Raw genomic sequence first — 25,185 nt, forward strand, 5'->3', positions numbered from 1 at the left:
TACTCTTAGCCAGACAGTTTTGCCTCCCAGGGAACACTTAAAGATGTCTGGAGATGTTTTTTAGTTGTTGCACCTGGAAAGGGTGAAGTGCTGCTGGAATTACTGGACAGAGTTCAGGGAAGCTGCTGAACACCTTACAGTGCCCAGGCTGCCCTTCACAACACAGAATCATCTCACCTAAAGTACTGGTAGGGTGCAGTTGAAAGATGCTTCCTAGAAGGACGCATGTTCATACAACCAAGCTTTTTATGCTCACAATGATGCATATCAGTTAAAATGAAACAAAAAAAGTCTTTTCTCAACCAATATGACACCACTCATCAAGATCTTCAGTCTTCAGATAAAATCATGAATATGCAGGCTGCTTTCCTCCTCTCATCACATTAGATGAAAATGGTACCTGGCACAGGTATGACACTTTTCACACTCCCTGGCAGACACCAACAGAACACTGTCTGTATATTCCTGCCCCCTATTAACAACCACAAAACACCACGTGAGGGGCTCTTATTGGCAACATTCCTCCATCCATATTCAAAGCATTCATATTTGACAATCCATGGTGAACTTTTCTTTCCAAGGAAAAAATAATCAAAGTTTTAAAAATTTAATGACATCAAGGTTTTTCCAATTTTTTCTTTGACCTTTCTTCATGATTTATACACGGTTACATGGTTAGCCATTTTCACATAGAAAAACATAGGTTCTGCGCCAACAACTCATCAAGAATATTGCCCAGACCACATTTTAGGGGCACAGACTTTAAAGAAACACCCACAATTAATATTATTTGACAGTTACTAAAATCAGCCATGGAAGGTGCCTTCATGGAGAGGCCACCTTGTACCTCTCCTTTCAGGGTGTCTGGGGGACTAAGTGTCACCCTGGGGAAGAGAGAAAATAGGAACAGACAGTTCTTCCCATTCTAGGCTGATGGTATGAAGACTGGCCAGGCAGACAGCAGAATCCCAATTCTGTAACTGAACATGTTTAGCTGAGCGCCCCTGGACAGAGGACAAGGCAACAGACAAGTGACACCCAGTGGTCTGGCCTCAGAACCTCAAGGCTTAACCAGAAAGTTCACCTGGGGTTCACAGATTAAGAAAAATTAAGATTCATTTACTCATTCAGTAACATTCACCAACCCTCTTTTTAGTTACTGCCTTTTAAAAAGTTAATCTACTTAGATGATGTCTTAGTTGCTTGCTTGTTACTGGCACCACAAGTAAAAAGAGTAAGGTTTATTTTGCCTCACAGTCTGTAGAGTTTTCAGTTCATAGTCAGTTGGCTCCAAGGCAGGTGGTGTGGCACAGGAGAAACAGTCCATGGCAGGGCAGGCAGAAAGCAGTGAGTCTCCCTTGCCCTTTATATTCCATCCAGGTTACAAGCCTATCCACTGGTCCTCACCCAGAGTGAGGCTTCACTCTTCAGTAATTCCATCACCCATAATTATGCTAAACCAATCCGTGGACTTACCCAGTTATCACACTCATAATCCAGTATAACATACCCATGATCCAGCCACCTTTCAAAAGCCCCGCTTTTGAGCCCATGAGGCTTGGAGGGGACATCTAGATATAAGCCATGAAAGGAAAATTCACTGCAAGTACGAGCTAAATTCTGGGATAAGAGAGAAGGAAAACCAGCCTTCAGCCTGGGAATGCACGGGGTTACCTGGGGAAGGGTCCACTTGTGTTGAATCTGGATGAAAGTTAATAAACTTAACAGTGAGTATACGCACAGTCATCTCCACAATTTGGAGGGAAGGGAAATATTTGTGTAAACTCTAATAGATTGCATATAACACTATCAAAGGAGTATGATAACTCCTAGGCACTGTATGATCTATGTTAGATTTTTTACTACATTCATAATTTGAGCTTGGCTTCAATTCAAGCTCTTGTTATGCACATATGACTAGTAGCTACTGTATTAATAAGAACACAGAAAATTTCCATGATTGCAGGAAGCTCTGTTAGACATCAATGCTATAAATAACCATTAGAAATATGGTAATAAAGTTAAAAGCAAAACCAAAAATCTTGTTGGTTAAAGGAAGTTTATGTGTAAAGTGTGTATATATTTAGGTCAGCACGCACATCCTCATACACACATACAATATAACTTTACATTAAATGAATCATGTAATTGATTTAATCATGTATTTGATAAACTGTGAAAATATCTAGTATGAATTTTCTTAAAAGAGAATTTAAACTTTCAACATCATCAAAGAGAATGAATTTAAGCAAAATATGTTCCATATAGAAAGTCTCAAAAATAAACAAAACTCTGACCCCACACCAAAAATATGAATATGATAAAAGAATGAGTCAAAAATTACAGAAACAAGAGGAAATATAAACAAAATAACTTATCTCTTCTCTTCAGCATTTTGATGTCTTTGTTATCTGCCCAATGATTAAATATTCTATAATGTCAACTGTATTCTTCATTGATTCTAAAGCTAGCCAATCCTTCCACAGCATATGTTAACTCTATTTTTATTGATACATAATATTTGTATATCTTTGTGGGGCACACTATGTTAATTCAATACCTGTATACAATATGCAATGACAAAGCAAGATAATAAGCATTTCCATCTCATCAACACTAATTGTTTTTATATGTTGCTAATCTCATACACTTCTAGTCATTTTGAAATCTATCCTCTCACTTTGTTGTTTGAGACACTTGATGTTTTCTTCAATTGCATCAACAGCCAAATGAAATGTTATTTGAAATTTCATGCACTAAATTACCTTCTAAATATTTTTTCTTTACCTCCTTAGAATATAGTTTTTTATGACACAGAATATTTTCACATTCCTCATGGTGCTGATGATTTTTACCCCTTGCAGAAGGAGTTTCCCTTCTAGGCTTGCATTTGTCCCCACCGGGAAGGTGGATTCTGCCCCTTACCATTATAAAAGGGGAACTTCCCTTACACTTAGGGTTAGGTGATGAATGGGAATTCGACGGTGGATCAAGTTTTAAGGTAATTCGCTCAAACAGCATCACTTTTGCAGTTTTTTTCTCTGTATTCATTATAGATTCTGCATCCAAGTATGAGGTTACTGTATGTTGTTTTCATTTCATGTCAGTCTGTATATCCAACATGTTGAATTTTTTAACACAGTTTCCCACCTTCTTGGAAAAGACCAGAATATAATGGGGAAAACTACATCAGAGAAGAGCACGGCCACCCGCAGGTCTGTATGTCGTGTGGCCCTTTTGGTGCTTGATCTGCCCAGACCAGGAGCTCCTAATCCTGTTGACCCACACCTGCCAACAAGGCGCCAAACAGAATCCTATCCACCTCCTTATCACTTAAGAGTTTATTCCAAGGCCACCATGACTTGGCTTGCTTCTGACTTACTGGATGATCTCTAACACTTGGTAAAGTCATTATCTGGGCTTTTCTTTTTGTCCATAATAATCTAAGTGCTGAAATTTTAATAACTTTGAAATTATATTCATCAACAACTTGAAGCAATAATCCAACCCCATCTAGTTCATTTAGCCCACTGTGTTTTCATCTTTCAGTGCTCGGCTCTACTATTACTTCCTCACAGAAATCTTATCTGACTTTAGTCTGTAATTAAAGAGCAAACCACATGACTATCTGAGTAATGTCTGCCTCATTGACTAGACTGCATAAAATTGGACTTTTACCTGATTTTACCTGGCAGTGTATCTCCAGCAATTACAATGGTACCTGACATAGGAATCATTAAATGAAAACACTTACTAAATGACTTCACGAATTAATAACTTAATGAACAAATACATGAATAGATTTAATATTTTAATAAATGCATCTACAGACAAAGCCAACTTTTTAGTCAATGAATCAAAGAATTAAAATTTCTTCAACACAGAAAACTTTCTCTACTAATCATTTTGAAACAGAATGAAACCAGGGTCCTGATCTATGAGCTTATCTCTTTTGCTTATGGTCTTATTTTTGTTCTTCCCTAGATTAGCTGTTGATTAGGGACAGGTCACCAAGTTCGGACACAGAATTCACAAGGGAGAAAGAAATACATCTTACTCAAGTCCTCAATAAGTCTGGGCTCAAGTTGGCTTATTTCTTTATTGCCAGTGTTAATCCTCTTTTCATTATTATTTAAGCAGAAGCTTAGGTGAAGACATTCCATCTCTGTGCAATAAGGAAAGCAGATTCTGTCTTCTGTGGAGCTGGGCTAAGTTACTAGACATGTAATTGACCAAGAAACAAAACCTGCAGGCTTGTAGTAGCTGATACATAATTTTGGTTCAGCTTGAATCCATAATCCATTGGGTTCAACATTTATGTGGAAATACAGAGAAGTGGAGGAACCAATTAATAGACAAATATCCAAACCAAAGTTTCCAAAAGTGTGGTTTAGCTTTCAATATTTTCCCTGAGGACACAAATTAAGAAGCACAAATAAATAGATAATTTTAACACAGAAGCACAAACTATTAGAGCTGGATAGGGACTTCCAGCCTTATCATTTTTACAGATGTTGAAACAAAGGCCCAAGAAGAGAAGTGACAAGCCAACTCAGTGGCAGCGAGCTAGGCCAGAAGATGGTTATGTTAACTTGTGAGTCAGGACTCTTTCCCACTAACTCTCACACTCACTTTCATGAATACTAGTCAGCAGCCACCTTTCTCCTTTGAACCTCTTGCTGCTTTCCTCCTATAGGTCTAAGCCAGTTGTATCCCTTCAAAATATAATTCACACCTGTCCTACCTATCCAGTGCTCAAACTATCAGCAGATTCCTAAGGCTCAGAGGGCAAAGTTAGCTTGACACTCAGGACCCTCTACCTTCTGCCTCTACTGACACCTCCCACACTACCTCCAGCTGCACTTCCATACAGTCCAGGTCATCGTGGTGGATCTGCCATTCTTCATTTGGTGACACACTGACTGACACACCCTTTCCCAGAATCCCCTTCAGGGGGGCTCATGATGCCTGAGCTGCAGGACAGTATGATCAAACAGTTACCAGCCTTTCCAGGGACTGACTCGGTGCTAGAAAGCATCTCTCCTAGAGTCAGACCCTGCTCAGTGGAAAACTGAAAGCTGGCCTTGAAGAATATCCATCAGCTCGGTCACTTCCATTACTGCTCCAAAACAGAGGCGCAGCACCCCACCCTCTCTGACCCCACAGATATCCATAAGCCAAAGATGGGAACAAAGGCCTGGCATCTTACCCCAACTGGGGGGACACTTGCTCCAGAGTCCCTGGTGGGTAGGCCATGGCTGACCTCTCCCTCTGCCCATCCTGTTCCGTCCCTTCCCTCCATGGGTGTCAATACCAAGGACTCCCAAATAAAAACCCTGAATGCTGAACTCCTCTCAGAGCCTGCTCTTAGGAAAACCCTCTCCCTACCCCAAAACACTCCCCACCCATGGTCCTTCACGGTCCGCTTCCCAGCCTGCTGCTCTCCAAAAGTTCTGCAGCACACTGATCAGGTCACTTACTTTACAAGGGGTGATCACGAACTATGGTGAATGCTTACATTTTTAAAACACCTATTACACTAAAAAACATATTGCCAAGAACAATACAGTGTGTTTGGAGTAAAGGGTAGGATTTTGAAGTGGATGGATGGGAATGGGTCTTTTACTGTGATATACTTTTTTACATGTAAACTTTCACCATATGTTTCAATCACACCTCTATTTGTTATTCCTCTTCTTCTACCCACTACAGTCCCCGGACAGCAAAGCACCCTGTCCCCACAGAGTTCTTATAGTAGGCATGGAATACACAGCCACGGCACCTTGGAGGTGCCATGCCCTTCAGCATAAAGGAGATTAAGTTTCCTTTTGCATTCTCAGACACGGGAGAGGAGAAGGGGAGAAAGAAAAATGTTTTGCTTAAGGGAAATGACATATGAGAAATGTTGTACAAGATCTTTCTTTCATGCCAAAAACTCTCCAGAAGACGCCAGCAGACACTTGCTGAGAGCTGCCCCTCTGGTGCCAGAGAGTCTGGATTTGCCAGACCTGATGGCTGCTCCACCCATCCATCCAGCACGACCCACCCGTGTTCTGAAACAGGAGCCACTCCTCCATCCTCACCACCAAGCCAAGGATCCCTCTGTTTTCTCTCTCCTGGAGAACAATGGATGTTTGGGAGATGTAGGTTTATCTTCATTAAAACTGGATCAGAGCAACTTTCACAAGATAGACAAAAAGTAAACGAGAACCCAGGATCAGCAGCTAGAGCCAGTTTTTAAATGTTGTGACCCACGCACACATTCGGAAAAGGAGGGAGGAATTGCCTCAACCCGCAGGGAACAAAACTGCAAGGCTGATGTTGAGCGAGTCCTTCGTTCACAGACACTGCCCCTACAGCTGCAAGGCAGCGAGGGCCACAGCACTGGCCATACACAGAGCCGGCAGGTACCCGGCTGGAAGTCTGATGGACAGGGAACAGAAAAACTGACTGAGACCGTCTCTCCTGCCAGGGCAGAAACCGTCCAAAGCGAGATGCTACTGCTACTGCCTCGTGGCTCCTGATAAGAAAATTTATTTCAACACCCTTTCCAAGCTAGGAAAGAGGAAGTAAAAGATGAGCAGCTATGGAAAGCCAGACAGGCTGGGGGCGCAAATGGGGAAGACCAAGAATGCAGAAAACCTCAGTTGTGGCCTGGATGAGATTTCAGAGACCTGCGGCAGAGCCCAGCCCTGTGAACCTCATGCAGGGGGTATCATTTCCCAAGTGACCCCTAAGCCACCTAGCTTTTTTGTTTGTTTGTTTTGCATTGAGCCAATTCGGGCTAAAGCAATTTATTTAGAAAGACAAAGAGAAGCACATTATTAAGTACCCAAACATATCTATATGTGTAATTATAAACACACACAAACTCTAAACATACAAAATTAAAGAGGAAAAATTGTGGAAATAAGAAGTAACTAACCAGAGATCAAAAGTCCCATCATTCAGTATTATATTAGGCAAGGAAAATGGAACCACCATAAATATCAATGACAGTCATTGGTACCACAACGAAAAGTACTGGCCCAGCATTCTGAGTCAGACAAGAAGTGTATATAGATTAATTCAAAGTTTAGAGGCAAAAAAACATTGGTGTTTGAGTGTGTGCTGAAAATGTTTAACTCATTTCCACACAGCTTCCTTTCAAACCCAGTCCATCCAGTCCCTTCTGCTACCTTGGGCAGAAAATGTTGGTGTTTACCTAGAGATAAATGATGAGAAAGTCTTCGCCTCTAAATTCCTCCCAGAAAATCCACGACAAAGCTTTGTCTTACAGTCTTGGAAATGATTTATGCCATTGGGATGGGGGGGGAGACATGTCTTATTTCACTTGACCTTTTTTAAAATATTAGAAACTACTCCAAACTTGAAGTGTATTATTTTCAGACCAGTTCATCGTGTAACCAGCACTGTCAATGTCATTTACATCACCCAGGGTCCTTCCTAAGGTGACACAGGCTACCTGAAAAATAGTCAGGAGCATAAACAACGGACCATGATTAAAATAGTTGGCACCACGGTTGAAAACTATTGACCCAGCATTCTGAGCCATTCTGGGTGACTCTGTCACCCAGTAGTTGCTGACTTGGGTCCAGTTATTCTGTTTATATCCCAGGCTGACCTTTCTTGTGGCAAAACAAATGCATGTAGGAGTTTGACAAGACATAGATAGATGACTCCAATAACTATACCGTCCTCCTTGGTTTACCAACAGAATCCCAAGCAGATGAATCATAATTCGGTATGACAACAGCTTTCCCATTTTCTCAGTTTCCTCTGCAGCACAAGTAGCCGTGTGACATAGTTACAGTCAGTGCTACATAAGTAGACATCTGTCCTGGGTGCTCCTGAGTCAACATATTAGCTGGTCAGATCTCTTCTCAGACTGAACGTGCTCCCCCCACATCCAGCAAAATCTTTGGAAAAAAAATCAAAAAACCCAGGGAAACACAACCAGGAAAGATCTCTGAAATGCAAAAATACAGAACTAGTACTACAAGGGAAAACATAGATGACTACAAAATAAGAAATTCATGCTTATCAAGAATTACTGTATCAGGTTCACTGGAAGAAAGATAGCCTCTTTAATAAATGGTGCTGAAAAAACTGGATTTCCATATGCCGAAGACTAAAACTAGACCCAAGCCTATCACCATGCACCAAAATAAAGTCAAAATGGCTTAAAGATCTAAATATTAAAACAGAAACACCAGATCTAATGGAAGAGAAAGTAGATGGAAGTCTTGAAGACATAGAGGTAGGTAGAGAATTCATGAACACAAACCAAACTGCACGGGAAATACTTCAAAGAATCAACTGGGATCTCATCTTATTGAAAAGTTTTTGCACATCAAAAGAAATCACCAACAGGGTGCAAAGAAAACCCACGAATTGGGAAAATATTTTAGTCAGCTGTCCCTTAGACAAAGAACTCCTGTCTAGAACATATAAAGAATTTTAAAAAATCAGGCCCCCAAAATTCAAAGATCCAATACAAAAATGGGCATCTGAGATGAACACATACTTCTCACATGAAGAAATACAAATGGCAAATAAATACATGAAAAAATGTTCACCATCATTAGTCATTTGAGAAATGCGAATTAAAACAACACAGATTCCATCTCACCCCAGAGAGAATGGCTGTCATCAAGAAATCAATCCATAACAAATGCTGGAGGGGCTGTGGGGAAAAAGAAACACTTCTCCACTGTTGGTGGGAATGTAGACTGGTGCAACCACTATGGAAATCAGTCTGGAGATTCCTCGCTCAACTAGGATGAGAGGTCTTATTTAACCCAGCTATTCCCCTCCTTGGTATTTTTCCAGAAGAACTGAAAACATAATACCACAATGATATATGTGCACCTATGTTTATAGCAGTGCAATTTGTAATAGCTAAATCTTGGAAACAACCCAAATGTCCATCAACTGAGAAATGGATAAAAAAGAAGTGGTATTTTTATACAATGGAGTACTGCTCAGCCATAAAGAAAGATAAACTCCAGGATTTTATAGGTTAATGGATGTAACTAGAAACCATACTCATTAGTGAAATAAATCAGATTCACATGAGCAAACATTGTATTTCCTCCCTACAATAAGAACCTGAAAGAGGGGCTGGGGATTTAGCTCAGCGGCAAAAGCGCCTGCCTGGCAAGCGCAAGGTCGTGAGTTCGGTTCCCGGTACCGGAGAAAAACCAAAAAAAAAAAAAAAAAAAAAGAACCTGAAAGAGTAAATAAAATCTGAAAGGTATGATAAGATATTGTGAAAGGGAAAAGAAACTGCTCAAATAGGAAGGAGCAACTTGGATGAAGGAGGGGAGAGGAAAAAGGAAGAGGGAAAAAATATGTATATATATATATACACAAGATAGCTAGGATAATTACAGTACTAATATCTGTTAGTTTACTGAAAGGAACTGTTAATGTGTATTGTTTGATCAATCTTGCATGCCTATATCTGGTTATATGTGCAAACATTTTGTAGATGACATTGTGTAGTATAACAACCATTGTTAATATCCTATTACCATGTTTTGAAATTCTGTATCAATTTTATTGCTCTCTATTGCTGTTTTGTTTATGTATTTGTTTTTGTTGGTTTTTTTTTAAATGAAAAACAAAATTTATATGTATATACAAGGAGAGCTGGAATAGGTGTATTGCTGATGTATGTAGTTTGTTGAGAGGAACAGTCAATGCTTAAAATATTTTTTCTTGACCAATTTTACATGCTTGAATTTGGTAATTAGAATGACTGATCTGAAAACAGTACACAGTATAAGAACCGTTGTTGAAAGCCTACCATTTTGTATGGTGAAGCTCTGCATCATTTCTAATTTTATTTTTTTTATTTTTATTTTTTTGTTACTGTCTTTGCTTGTTTGATCAATCTTACATTCTTAAGTCCAATGGACTTAGCAACTTTGTTGAAGATAACAGTATGTAATAGAGCAACCACTGTAAATTCGTATCATTTTGTCTTGAGGTCATGTATCATTTTTTATGTTTTTGTGTTGTTTTGCTTTTGTCTTCATTGTTCTTTTGTCAGTTTTTTAAATTTTTTAAAATAAAAACAAGAATTACTGTACTATTTTATCTATTGTATTTGTTAGTTCTGATGTTGCGAACTTGCACTTCCTCATTCCTTTTCTGCTAAAACTAACTAGACATTTATCTATTCTATTACTTTTTCACAAATAAGTAAGTTTAAATCGAGCCTTTCAAAATTTTATTTCTTCTAATGAGCTAAATTCTTTTAATATGTTAATTTTTTACTTATGAATTTTGAATGCATTTTTCTTTTTCTTATCCTTGAGTGCTTAGTTCGTTTCTATTCAATCTTTCCAATGAAGTTTTCTCTAATTACAGCTCAGGATGTAGACAATAAGGTTATAGGTATAATATAAGGAAGGCTCATCTTTCATTTTCACTACTGTCTATATACTTTATAATCACAGATTTTAGTTCTTTGATCCAACACTTAGTAGCTCAGAAGAGAGACTTCTTTCAATTCACAAGTGGCTGGATTTATTCAAGTACTGCTTCTGTTATATATTTCTAATTTTAATGCATTGTGATGAAAATGTGGTATTTATCTCTTATCTGGGGGAATTTACTGACTTTTCCTTGAGAACTTTATTTAATATTCAATAAATTTTCCCATGGGTATTTAACAGAAGACATGTTGTTTAATTGGAACACATAAAGGTAATTATGCAGTTACTAGACCAAATGTGTTGAGTATATTCTGATTTAAATCCAAGATAAAAGGAAGATAGACCTTTTGCAAAAGGGAAGGTGACCAAGAGGTGGAAAGAGGGAAGAAGAAAGGGAAATGAAGGGGATTAAAAAACAAAAGAAATTGAGATGTGTTATGCACCTATACCAACTCTCCATGATGAATATAATCACTATGTACTGCAAATATGGACTGATAAAGAAAAATAAATCCACTGTGCTGATCTTGCTTTTTAACTTCAGCAGATTTTGAGATGGTTTAAACACTTAAATTGATTATAGTTTCTCAAATAATTATAGTTTTGTGTCCTTTTTATAGTGTTTCTATCAATTATTTTTCTTTTCTTATTGCATTGGTTAGGTATTCTAATTTAATATTGATATTCTTTCATAAATTGGTATATTTGCAATGCATATTGCTCTTCTTATATGATTCTCTTATCTCTTTCCTCCTTTCAGTGGGAAGTTTTAATAGCAACTACAATGCTGGTTGACAATATTCATTTAAAAATTTATCTTACAGTTCTAATGTGTTAAAACACATTTAAGCCAAGCATGGTGGTGAATACCTAAAGTCCCAGTTACATAGGAGGCTGAGGCAAGAGGCTCTTTTAAGGCCAGAAGTTTGGGGCCAGCCTGCACAACACAGCAAGAACCCATCTTAAAATAAACTTTTTAAAAGTAGTATTCTGTGTTGAATTTTATTACATGCCTCATGATAATTACTGAGATAATTCTGTAATCTATTAATGACTTACTTTTTAGTCTGTTCATAATGGATGTTTAAACATTTCTTTCGTCCCTAGGGGAAAAAAGATCACATTTAGATAATGATGTTTTAACCAAAAAATGAAAGAAATCCTGTTTGATTCAATTTATTAAAATTTATTGATATGATACAATATTGAAAGTATTATAATTAATATAACTTATTTATATTTATTAATATAATTTACTAAGAATATTATCATTTGATCCATAAGATTGGACTGTAATTTTCTGGGCTATCTTTGATGGTATGCTATCAGCATTACATTAGCTTTTTAGAAGTCCTTTGTCTCTTTCTGAGCTATAGACAGCTGACTGCTTTTCAACTCTTTCTGTTGATGTCAGTGTACTCAGTTTTTCTCATCTTTTTTAAGAATTTGGATTTCACTTTTGAATTAACCATTGTATCTTATCTCTCAATTATCCATTGTGTTTAATCATAAAGTGATACATAATAGCTGCTCACAATTTATAATCTTTTGTATCAGTGATTCTATCCTACTAGTTTCTAATGTTTGTTTCCTTTAAAAAAAATTCTGAGCCAGATGTACCAAAAGTTGGTGTATTTTACTGATCTTCCTAAAGAAAGAGCTTTTAGCTGTGGGGAAGCATATTATTATGTGGATAATACTTTCCTATTTTATCATTTTTGCTCTTATCATCATTCTCTTATGTGTCATTTTGCTGTGCTTCTACACTTTTTAGTTGAACATATGTTTATGTACTTTCATTTTTAATATGCTCTGCCTTTAAGGTCATAACGTTTTCTATTATTTTGGCAAAAGCCCACAAATTTTTATATGTAGTTCTCGTAGATCTTTCATTTCTAAACAATTGGTAATTTCAGTTTGGATTCTTCTTCACAAAAAGGGTATTTTCAAATTCGAAATGGATAGAGTTGGTGTGGTTAGGTTACATTTTTGTGGTAAATATATAATTCTATTGTACTGAGGTTGGAGAATATAAACCATATGATTTCTGCTTGTGGAATTTATTGAATTTTTTGTATTTTAGTACTTAATCATTTTTGTAAGCATTCCAAAAAATTGAAAAGGCATCATCTTTAGAACACAAAATTCTGAAAACACCCAACACGTCTAGATCTTAATCACCCACATTTTGTCAATTTTTTCCACAGATCTTTGTAAAAGGTAGACTAAGTGTTCCAGGATAATTGTCACTGTACAACTTTTTTCTGTATTTCTACTTTTCTCAATACATTCTATAACTATTCTTGTTCTGTGCATACAAATTAATGATCCTTTTTATAGTATTATCAAGGCAAAATATTTCTCTCCAGTTTAATATTTTTGGCATCAAACTATTTTTAATATTAATATTCCTATACTATCTTTTAATAGTGATGCATGTTTTGCTATTCACTTATTTTCAATCCTTCTGCATGATTCTACATATTATAAAAAATAGTTACTGTTTTAAGTATATCTCAAATCTGCATTTTTATAAAGATATTTAACTTATATAATTTAATTTTGACATTTATATTTTTCAGCTATCTTATGGCATTGGTTAGGGTTCTCTAGAGGAAAAAACCCAATAGCATAGCATGGAGAGAGAAAGAGAAAGACAAAGACAGAGAAATAAATATATAAATATGGCAAAAGACTCACCTGCTCAAGCAGGATGGAGCTTTTTAAATATAAACCATTTCCCTCCTCTCCCCTTTTCATTCCATCCATGCTATGACCTACTGGGTGTTGTCGCCCACAGTCAGGCCAGGTCTTTCCCCTCAATTTGCTGGCCTATGTGCCAGTCATCTCTGGAAACACCCCTGTAGATACACCCAGAAGAGTTCTCACTAACCTGCTAGGCATCTCTTACCCAATCAAGTTGACAGTCAAGATTAACCATTACATTTATTTTGTTCTCCACTTATCACACTCTTGTTTTATTTCCTGTTTTTCCTATCTTGCCTTTTGTTGTAATGATCACATTTTTTTTTCAATCTAGTTTGTTTTATTTTGTCTTGTGGACTGAAATTAGTAGCCCTTATTTCATCCTTCTAAACTATGTATTTTAACAAATTTCACGATTAAATACATTAAGTATTTTTTTAAAAAATTAAATTTCTTTAAAAGAAACAGAAGCTTAACAAATCTTGATTTCACAATGCTTACTGAAAAAGAATTTTAGGAGGCTCAAAATACTGTATATGGCATATTATCAGCTGACATAAAAAGTAGCAGTGACATACATACATAGACAAATTTTGCTCATATATATGCAAAATACCTCCTGCAGGAAATCTAAGAACTGATACTACTGGCTTCCTCTGAGGAGAGACCTACTGATTAGGGAACATGGATAGGAAGAGTTTTAAATAGTCATTTTGAATTTTGAACTATGTAATACTTCCTGGTAAAATATATATTTTTTTAATTAGGCTAAGCTCCAAGTTTGACTAGTTTCTCTGCTCATCTCTATGTCTTGGGTTTCATGTTTTCCTTTTGTTAGATTCTTATTTTTGTTGTTACTGTGCTGACAGGTATGGCCTGGGTTAACTGTTTCAGAGAGGGTTTGGGGAAGTAATTTGATGAACCTGAACAGATACTCTACTCATAGATTTATCTTAGAACTTTCTGTCCCTATTTTCCCCCATATTTCCAAACTCTAATTCCTTTTACATTGTTTTCTGAAAAAAATCTAATGGTTAAATTGTCCAGGTCGGTAAGATGACTTACAGCTATTTCTATGCTGCTTTTCAGCCAACCTCTTCTTGGAATGAAATTTTTAATGTCCAGGATATCCTATCACCTCCTTCACTTAACATGAGCTGAGGATACAAATCAACTGTGCTATTAAACAACCCTCTGTCTCCTTGGGGGGTTCTGTTTCTCCAGATTCTAACCCTTCTGTTGTACCCATCATGTTCGCTCTTGGTCAAACTCTTCTCTTTCTGCTTAAGCATTCGTTCATCAGTGGATACTAACACTGATTGCCTCATACTGGAGGTAGAGGGGCATGGAGGTGTGGTCTGATCGAATACAGCTGCAGTGCTTCTAGGTTGCAGTCTCCCTCTCTCTCCTAGGGGCCACTGGCTACGTGGAGTAGAAGCCTAACTCCCTGACCTCAGAGAATCCACTTACTGCCATCCCCCACTCAGCTCTCACAGGCCAGCGTCCTGCTCTCTCTCCTGCCACCTCCCTTGATCTGCTGACCCTTCAGATGTCCGCAGCATGGCTCCCACCACAGACTTCCTCCTGAATACATTTTAGGCTAGTTTCCTATACTCTTGTTTCTCCACAGACACAAAAGCTCTGCTTTAAAAAAAAAATCTTCTAGAAATTTTCACTTTGATGGTACAACTTTTTCTCCTTTTCCAAGACTGCCCTAGAGTTACTGCTCTTCACATATCTTTGAGGTTGTTTCATAAGATATGAAATATCCAGTGATTTAGAAGCAAAATTATGAATTATTATCTTGATCCAAGTCCCATGTGTTAAGTTTTAAATTCATTGTAAAACGTACCTATTTTTTCATTTTCTTTGACATGAGGTCTAATTTTTAAAATATAATGTGTTAATCATTAAATATTCTACATGTCCCATGTTACCAAATATTCTTTTGGGAGGACATAACTGCCATGACTTATAGAAAATCCAGTACAGTCCCACCATGATTACTGAGGAACGGAAAGAACACTTTATCCTGTATGCAAACACCAGCTTATTAGTCAGGACAACATATTGTATGAAGCTGTGGGGATGGATGCCTGTATTACTCATTTATGTTCTAGCAAAATAAAATATATTGAGTCTGGTCAACTTTACTTTCTCTTGTGCTTAGAATAGCTACTGTATATCAAGTCACAGGGATTATTTCTCCTTTGCTTTTGCTTTTGCCATGAGCATGGCTTTCCCCAATCCCTTCTGCCATGTAATTAGGCCTCAGTAAGAGGGAACTAAGTGTTTTTGTACTTTATTGGTAACACGTATGTCTTAGTTACTTTTCTTGTTGTTGAGACAAACTACCCAACACCCAAAGTTAAAGGAGGAAAGATTTACTTAACTCAGTTTGTAGAGGTTTCCATCCATAGCCAGCAGGATCCAAGGCAGGGTGCCACAGCAGAATCACAGAGGAGAAACAGTCCATGGCAGGGTAGGCAGGACACAGTGAGGAAGGAGCATTGAGCCTCTCTTTCCCTTTTATCCCATCTAGGCTCTAAGCCTTTGTGTGATACCACCCACAACCAGGGTGGGGCTTCTGTCTTCAGCAAATCCATTAAATTACACCCAGAACTATACTAATTCCAATCAGTGGACTTACTTAGTACCACACACCCTTAATCCCAGCATCATGCCCTTAGTCCATATTAACACACCATAGATCCAACCACCTCTGAAAAACCCCACCTACGAGCACATGAGGCTTTGGGGGAACATCTAGGTACAAACCATAGAGCTGTGTCTACCCAAAGACTTCTGAACATTGTACGTATTTTAAAAAGGAGTGTTTCCTTCTTGTCACCAGCAGATCATGCTTACTCAAATCTGGCTTAGTTGACTATGTGTCCTATCCTTTTGTAAATGGGTTTGACAGAAATTGCTTAGTAGAGAAAAAAAAAAAGACAAGCCAACCAACCTTTAAGTAACTGAGATGCCTAAAAAATACATGTGCTTTAGCTTTTAAAAATCTCTTATTGATCCCAAATGTCTCTGTAAGTACTTGTAAGAAAATTCTTAAAAGGAGAAGCTTCTGTAAAATAATTATTATGAAATGGCAGTGGTAAGCACGGTTTATGAAACCTGACATTGAAAGGTTTCTTTTCAAAATCGAATGCCCTGATCTTTGCGGACCAGAGATGATTTCCTTATTAAAATAAGTAACTTTTTTCCATCTTAGAAGAAGCAGATGTGTTGCTCCTGAGAGTCAGTGTTTATTATCTCACGGACCATGTGAATTCTGCCACTGTGCTTCTCCTGCCAAGATGTCTTCTGGAGTCCTCTTTCCCGAGTGTCTCTTCCCTGTTGTAGCTGCCTTGCTGTCCTGTTACTTTTTGTGGTCATTTTGAATTTGGAGACGAGCCAGTCTCAGGGTGCCAGATCTAGTGAATAGGGTGGAAAACACAGCGATGTTTTCGGGACACTGCCTTTCCATCGGTAGGCACTCAGCAGTAGTATTCACCTCATACAGATACTCAGGAAAGAGGATTTCCAGAACTGCTTCAGAAAATGGCAAGAACAATGGGATAGGTGTAACTGAAGTGAGGGGAGGAATTGTGAGGGAGATTGAGAGCGATGTGTCTTTCACTGTAATTTTTTAAAAAATAAACACACACATAAACTGTATTTTGTGATCAGCCTTTAAAGAAAGCTCAGAATTATTTGTGTCCCTTCTATCCTAGAGCAATATGTAGAGAGCTCTGCGATGTGGATTTCTATTGCAGTCTTATTCCTGGTTTTATTATATACTTTATTTTATCATCTACAGTATTTCTGGTTTGTTTCCTATAATCTTACAGGTACCTTTAATATTAGATATAATTTTGTAAAATAAGAACTCCTCTGATGCTTGACAGCATCTTCCTGTCCATGAAATAAATAATACAGGTATAGGCGGAGCTCAGTCGACAGCAGGGTCCTATCAGAGAACAGGGAGGAAGACTTCAGCCTCCTCACCCGCTGACAGTGCTCAAAGAGAAGCTGGACAGCAGACTCCATACCTGACAGGAAAATCGTCCTCGCCGGAGAGGAGGACCCAGTGAAAGGATGCATCCACCATCCACAGCCTCATTCCCAAGTTGAGAGTGACCCCTGGGGGCAGGCTGGGCAAATATCTTCTGGGGTCTGAAGAGGAAACTCGTTCTCTTTAGCTCCCACAATGGCTTATGCTTGCGCCGGGTGGGGTAGAAGAATTCTAAACCCCTTATGCCGACGTACAAGGCAAGAGGCTGTTTGTTCCCGGTGTGCCCCCACCACCAGCAGAGTGCAGCCCAGCATAACCACGCACAGGTTCTGTGATGCAACCACTCTGGCTACTTGGGTAAGTGACTCCTTTATGACCAGTTCCAGGCCCAGAGAACCCAGACTTCTAACTCGTTGGGAGCCTTGCTCTGTCCTGGATATGCCAATACCAACTTTGTGATAGAGGACGAAAACTTTTTTAAAGTTAACCAAATATTATTTTATATCATGGCTCTTGCTAGTGTCATAAACTGTGAAAGTTTCTACAAATCCCTATTACCATGGTGGGTTACACGGGCAACACAATAAAATCCTTCCAATTGCTATCTTCACTCAGATTCTGAAGGCTCAAGAAAGAATTATGAAATATTCTTTACACTTTGCAAAGTATACGTTGAAGACTTTCCCCATTTAAGGCACCCACACAGATACATTGCAAATTGTTGCCATAAAAATTATTTTCTGGACTTAGAGCCATTATGAGCTCATAGTCTATATTTTACAGTGAAAAATGTTTCAAGCTGTGAGTAAAGCATCATTATAAAGCAAAAAAAAATTAACTTTTGTTTCAGAGGCTACCAAGCTTTAATCAACTGTCTGCCTGAAGAGTCTACTCCTCATGTACCATGCCAGATGTCTGTCCAGAGGGAAGAGTCCCTGGGCCTTCCTGAAGGTGGTATCCAAGTCACTTTCTTGCTTTTCCTGGACTCTACGCCAAATAAATGATCTAAAGTGCTCAAAATAGATGTCAAGAATAACAATTTTTACTCATATGAAATTTAGAATCATGCACCCTATTTTATGAAGTATGGATGCTGTCAATAAACTAGAGATTTTTAAATAAAATCACCCCTCGTAAATTTAATCAAAACTAGTTTCTCCAGCCTGTGAGATGGGCCACAACCATTTGAAAGATTTGTGCTAAAATGTGACACATTACAGAGCACGCTGTTTTCCAAACCTCTAGACCCACAAACTGTCTCTGGTGAGTTACAGCGACATTAAATTCCATCCATGTAATATGTACAGTCCACAAAAATGCCAAAGAACAATTAACTTAGCACCAGCCCCAGAATTCCAATCACATTTAAGAGCTGTGACTCACAGTCTCTCCCGACGTGGTCAGCACCTAATTTGTAGACACTCATGACTAAGTCTCACGAAGGAAACCTTCCAGTCCACTTCCTCATCTGTATTATTAGAACCTTTCCAACTACATTGCAGTAGGATTTGTTTTGAACATTTGTCTCCACTAGTTAGGAATAGAAACTGTCTTATTACTCATTTTATCCTGAGGGCTGGTATACGGTGGGTGCTCAACTTGTCTTGACTGAATGAATGATTCAATTCATTTTTGTTTAGAAAGGTTAAAGGGATACTTTACACTACATCCAACCATTTCACTCTTGTGATTGCACCCAGACGGTAAATTTAATGAAACACAGAAAATGGAAATGATGTGGCAGGTTGTAATAAATACCAGCTCAGGAATTCCTTGAAAGTGTGTTTCTCCAATACAATGCTGTATTGTGCTCTTTCCAGGAGTCATAATTTACCTGGCCCATTTTGACAGATTCTAATGAACCAAATGTCATTTATGACAATATCCATTACCTGTGCTCACTGTAGTCTGACAGGAATCACATTCGGAGTGACACTATATCCTAAGCTGGCGGTTTCTAAAGAAACATGCCTCTCTCACACAAAGAAAGAGAAACAGGTATGTGTGATATTCTGATGAAAAGTCAGCCCTATATAAGAAATACAAAGATAACTGAATACAACTGGGGAAAATTTAATAAAGCCCATTTCTCTGAAATGTCAAAGGAATAAAAATAATGGTTTTATGGAATGCAAGCAACTGCTTAAAAAGGGCTAAGTATTGTTTACACAGTTCCTAACAGAGTTCTAGAATATTTCTGGTAATCTGAATTCATTAATAAATGTGAAAGCATTAGCCATGGTATGGATAATCACCTATCATTCTTTAAACAGAATATAATTTGGGGGGGAATTAAAAATTTAAGGAATAATGTTCATCCCAATTCGTTTCTTTAAATGTCAGCTTTACTCTTGTATGTTACTTCTTTCGATCTGACAAAAGAAGCATCTGTTAAGCAGAGAAAATACACAGTGATGACTCATTCATCTGCCACCATCAGGGAAATTTGTTATTTCCCAGGTAATGAAGGGAGTCCCTTCTGAGTATCACTTTTAGTTAAACTCTTTTTAAATGGAAAACATACATTACAGCCTTGAAACAAGAGGCCCAGAAAATAACTTAGCAGCTTCTTGGTGTTCGGGATCATTTCTGGGAAGACCAATTACCATAAAAGTAGTGGGCCCATTTGTTATGATTCTTAAGTAAAAAATTGTATATGTAAGGTATACAGTATGATGTTTTGATCTGCATATACCTAGTGAAATGTTGAAAACAGCGTGCTCTGTAAATCACAAGTCAAGGTGATTAACACACACATCTTCTCACATAGTTACTTGTGAGGGTTACAAGTGAGAACACCTGGAATCCACCCTCACAGCAACTTTCCCGGGACACTACACAGCATTACAAGCTACAGTGACCATACTGTGCACTGGATTTCCAGCCTTACCCAACCTGCGTAAGTGCAATCTTGTACCGCTACCAACCTTTCCCCAGTATCTATCTCTGTCCCTGCATTTTCTGTCACTATATATTCTTTAGATTCCAAATGTAAGTGAAATCATATTATGTTCTTATTTCTGTGTCTGGTTTATTTCATTCAGCATAATAATCCCCAAGTCCACTCATGCTGTTGCAAATGGCAGAATTCCCTTCTTTTTAAAAGCTTAATAATAGTCTGTTAGTATATGTTGTATTGCATTTTATCTGTTCATACTTTAATGTTTATTTCTACATCTGGACTTATGCATAATGCTACAGTGAACATGAGAATGCATAGTATCTTTTCAAGATAATGATTTTATTTTCTTTAAATCTATGCCTAGAAGTAGTGCTAGATCACAAGGTAGTTCTATTTCTATTTTTCAGACCCTCCATACTGTTATCCATAATGGCTCTGCCAGTTTACACGCCCACCAAGAGTCCAAGGGTTTTCCCTTTTCTTCACACCCTCACCAAGATTTGGTATCTCATGTCTTCTTGAAAAGAGACATCCAAACAGGTGTGGTGATAGTTTTTATTCATTTTTCTTGGATTCTACAAAACTTCAAAATGAACGCAAAATAAAGACTTAAATGCAAGTCCTTCAACCATTGTAAAACTCTTAAAAGGAAACATGGAGAAGAGCTCCCTGACACTGGCCTTGGCAAGGACTTTTCAAATGTGACACCAAAATCTCAGGCAACAAAAACAAAAAAGCAAGAGGGATTACAAAGGCCTCACGTATTTATAGGCTGGGCTTTTGGAAGGTGACTGAATCATGGGGGCACCACAGCGGACTGTAGCTGGGCCCTGGTGGGAAGAAATGGGTCATGGGGCACGTGACCTGGAAGGATGTCGCCTTCCCTGTCTCTTCCTTTCTCTCTGCTTCCTGGCTACCATGACATGAGCAGCTCTCCTCCACCACACCCTTCCACCTTGCTTCTCTTGCCTTGCAGCCAGCTGACCCCAGACTAAAAATATGAGCCAAAATAAACCTCAACTCCTTTAAGTTACTCCAGCAATGAGAAAATGACTAATATCAACCTAAATTCTTTACACCATTTTCAATCAGAAAAAATATTGTATTAAATGATTCAACATCAGCAACTTTAATAAGTAAAACAGGTTATGATTTCCTTATGGATTGATGTTAGCACTAAGATATATATATATTCGGCTCACAATATCATTTCACCCAAATGTGTAAGGAGGGAAACAGGTGTATGCGGGTTTGTACAGGTAAAGCAAACACCCAAACACACAGGCATCTCCTAAGGCTGAATACTGCAGACTTGTCTGCTCTGAAAACAAACAAAAGAGAGAGAAAGGAAGAAAGAAGTGGGCTTCACGGGAACACAAAGTCTCTATAGAAGCAAAATGGAACAAAGGTTCCTTTGGGTGCTCCTTCATCATTACTGAGAAAGAATATCCTATTTTAATGATATAAGTAATCTGTATTCATCACCTTAGATACTTTTCCTGTTGCTGAGACAAAATACCCAATGCCCAGAGTTAAAGTGCAAAACGCTCACAGTTGGTAGAGGTTTGAGAGCAAAGTTGGTTGGCTCCAAGGCAGGGTGGCATTGCAGAGGGGCTACATTTAGCACGGGTAGCACTCACACCCAGGGTGAAACTTCCCATTTTCCATACCCAGAACTATGCCAAAACCAATCAGTGGACTAATTTAGTAATCATATACCTTTATCCCATCATCACACACTTATTCCCAGGATCACACACTCTAGATCCACCTCTGAAGATCCCCAACTATGACTGCAGGAGGCTTTGGGGGGACATCTTAACACAAGCCATAACTCTCATACTTAGATAACCTGAAAAATACATTTAAAAGACAAATTTAAACACCCACAATTCCACAAGCCAAAGACAGCCACTGTGAACATACTGAGGTATTTCCTGAGGTTTTTAAAAATTTTTTGTCTTCATATGAATAAAATTAGAGACTTACTATATTAATTTGTGACCTGATCTTTAAACATAAGGATATCATTCATATGACAGCATTTCCTGCATTACTGCAAAAATGGAAACATAATAAAAATTTATAATACTCTATCTAAAAATCTCAGAATTTACTTAGTCATTTTCTTAGGGTTTAATATTCAGACAGTTTCTGGTTTTAAAATATTAAAAATAATAATGTGTTTTTGCATAAAGCATTTTTTTACTTAGAATATTATGTTGGGGGAATTTCCAGGAAAGGTAATTGCTGAATTCAAAAGCAGAGATATTTCTGAGACCCTCACCTTAGAAGCCCAATCTCTTCCATCAAAATTAGCAACAGGCTTTCAAACTTTTCCTCTTTTAGAAAAAGTAATGCTAGGCAGAGTAAATGCTATTTGGTCATTGCTTAGTTCTGCAACTTTTTCATCATAAATGAAATTGAATCTTTCATGTGATTGTTAATCAATCACTTGATTTCCTTTCAGAATCGTAAATTATTTCCTTTATCATTTATTATTAATTCTTGTCTATCTGCAAAGTCTTTTATACAATATTTTAACACAATTAATATACATCATTTTACTTCAAATTTTTATTTAAATGTTTTTTGACAAGTGTATGTTTTAGGTGTCCTACGTAGTCAAACCCATCAACACATTCTGCCTTCCATCCATGGTAAACTTCTCCATCAGAAATTTGAGAAATATTTACTGTTACGGTCTTCTTATATTTTTATGGTTTAATTTTTCTTTAACCTTCAATCCATCTGGAATTTATCATGGCATGCGGGAAAGATTTAAGTTAACTTTCTCTAAATAGTTTCAATATCACTTATTAAAGATATTAAATGTTTATATTTATTGAAAGTAATTGAGGTTAGTTTTAGCCCTCAGTATAAATTATATTTACATGACAAATTCTGAGATAAATATTCTCATTTTTATTCTTCTCTACACAGTGTGAATTATATCTTTCCTTTCTTCTTTTATAAATTATTGTTTTAGCTGGGGATATAGCTCAGCAGTACAGTGCCTGCCTGGCAAGTGCAAGGCCCTGAGTTTGATTCCCGGTATGAAAAAAAAATCTGATATAAATTATTGTTTTAGAATAATGTTTTACATTGTCTAAGAGTTTATAGTTTTTTGTTTAAAACATCTTTTCTTAGTGTTTGTTCAGATTACTTAGTCTCAGAGGATGTTGTGTACATTAAATTCTATATATTTTAATATTTTGTTTCTGAACTTTAAGTTTGAAACCAGAAGACAATACATCTTATGACTGTCATATATGTAGTGATGTTTTTAGATTCACTTCACAAAGACCTTTAATAAATCAAAGATATCCTACAGCATTTATTTAATTTCTTCTCCTCTCTGATCTCTCTTTTCAGAGTATATAGGTTGAATCTCTGAAATCTGTCCAACATAACTACAATCTCCTTCACATCTATTCTTTTTCTTCTGGAACTCAGTAATTCACTTCTCTGTGAATTCAGAAGGCATGACACCTCCTGCTTCTTGATTTCATGTGGGAACTATATCCTTCTTCTCTTCAGTCTCAGCTCATCTCAGCCTCTGCAGCCTTTTGAATCTTAAACTATCTTCATAAAGGTGATAGCTTCTTAAAAACATAAATCATCTAGTGTTTTACATCTCTTGGGCTGCTCGGTGTAAATGAGTTTTGGAGAGGTGGAACATCTAGAGCTTTAAGAGAATGGGGGTTCCCTTCCCTTCAACTGCAGAGCCTTTTTGAGGCTCCATGGTAGCCCACTGTGTAGACCGCCTGAATGAGACTAACCTGCCGAAGTGGATTATTACACTGAGTAGGAGTTGAACAGAGGTCTCCCTCAGAGACCCTTGGGAGAGACTCTACATTTACAAATCTTCTCACTAAGGGGCTTTGGAGCCTTAGTCCCTGCAGTCCTCCCTGTGAACAGCTGACCAATGTGACCGAGAGGCCCAACACTGTGAAATGCTCATGTCGGGGGCTTACTGAGGTGTCTGATGAACTCTGTTGTTTACAAGGTTTCCTGTGCTGTGTGGCAAGAGTGAGACCGAAGAGATGTGGAACAGACCCCCAAGATCACATCTGGCAGACAAAGCGGAACTTCAGGGCAACCTCCTCTGGCTCTGCCAGGCTGTCCCAGCCCAGGTAAGGGCACTTTACGATTTGCTAATGTAAAAAGTACACTTGCTGCCTCTAACTAAGGTATGACAAAAAATTAAAAACTCAAACACCATTAAACTGCACAGAAAGAAGACTTCTTATATGTACCATCTGCATTTGAAAAAGAATAAATTATGTTATGCATTTATATTTACCATCTGAATCTGAGAAAGAATAAATTATTTTGTGCATTTATTTTTTAGGTTTCCTTTTTGTCCCCCTTGTGGAAACTAACGCCTTCATACTGAGCTATGTTCCCAGCTCTTTTTATTCTTTATGTTTTATTTTGAGACAGAATCTTGTTAAGCCACTAAGTTACCCAAGCTGGGCTCCACCTTGTGATCCTCCTGCCTCATTCCCCTAGAGTGCTAGGATCACAGGCCTGCATCACAGTACCCAGCTAGGTTTCTTATTGTAAAATTTTACAGGAAAATTTGGAAAACTTAATAAAGCATTTCTACCTTAAGTACTGTAAGTGGACTAGTTTAAGACTTAACATTAAGAAAAAGACAGGCTTTAAAACATTTCAGTTAAAGGTTTGTACCAAATTCATGGCATTATAAATCTATGTCTTTAAATGAGTTGAGTCAAGGACACATTTTATATTATGAGAGTACTATCCTGTAAAATGGTAGGAAATAAAGTTGCTTCAAGTTAGAACACAAAACAGACTCAACTTGTAAAATGTGCTAGTGGTAACACTCTCATTGCCAGCCATTGGGTCTACTCTCTGTCATAAAAAGTATTTTGGTGTTTAACATGGCGATTAAGATTGTGACACTCACTGGCACATTCTATTAACCTCTGCGTGTCCTGAAGATGGAAATGCCCTTCTTCACCACCTACTAAATCAATGCTTCTCAAACATGTCCTCCTGTTAAAATGTGAGAAATGTCACAGGACCCTCTTACGGTGCCCTTTGCCTTTCCATCTTCCACTTGTTTCTCTTTCTCCCATACCAGAAATGTAGGT

The 25,185-nt window shown here is 37.7% G+C and overlaps 1 protein-coding gene and 1 long non-coding RNA gene across 6 annotated transcripts in view; one reads left to right on the plus strand and one right to left on the minus strand.

Annotated features, from left to right (window-relative positions):
* The window catches only part of Adamtsl3 (ADAMTS-like 3), a 314,808-nt gene that overhangs the window by 232,466 nt on the left and 57,157 nt on the right, over positions 1-25,185 (minus strand). The gene's annotated exons all lie outside the window — the stretch shown is intronic.
* The window catches only part of LOC102026423, a 47,903-nt gene that overhangs the window by 21,950 nt on the left and 768 nt on the right, over positions 1-25,185 (plus strand). Inside the window, exons 3-5 of one of the 2 annotated variants that reach the window (XR_260376.1) lie at positions 18,011-18,111; positions 19,931-20,059; positions 24,072-24,198. This is a non-coding gene — a long non-coding RNA (uncharacterized LOC102026423). Of the gene's footprint in view, positions 1-18,010; positions 18,112-19,930; positions 20,060-20,469; positions 20,545-24,071; positions 24,199-25,185 lie in introns of those variants that run through there. The other variant, XR_001233326.1, reaches the window with a different exon arrangement.

Source organism: Chinchilla lanigera, unplaced genomic scaffold, assembly GCF_000276665.1.
Source record: "Chinchilla lanigera isolate Chin_1 unplaced genomic scaffold, ChiLan1.0 scaffold00015, whole genome shotgun sequence".
Classification (NCBI taxonomy): Eukaryota; Metazoa; Chordata; class Mammalia; order Rodentia; family Chinchillidae; genus Chinchilla; species Chinchilla lanigera.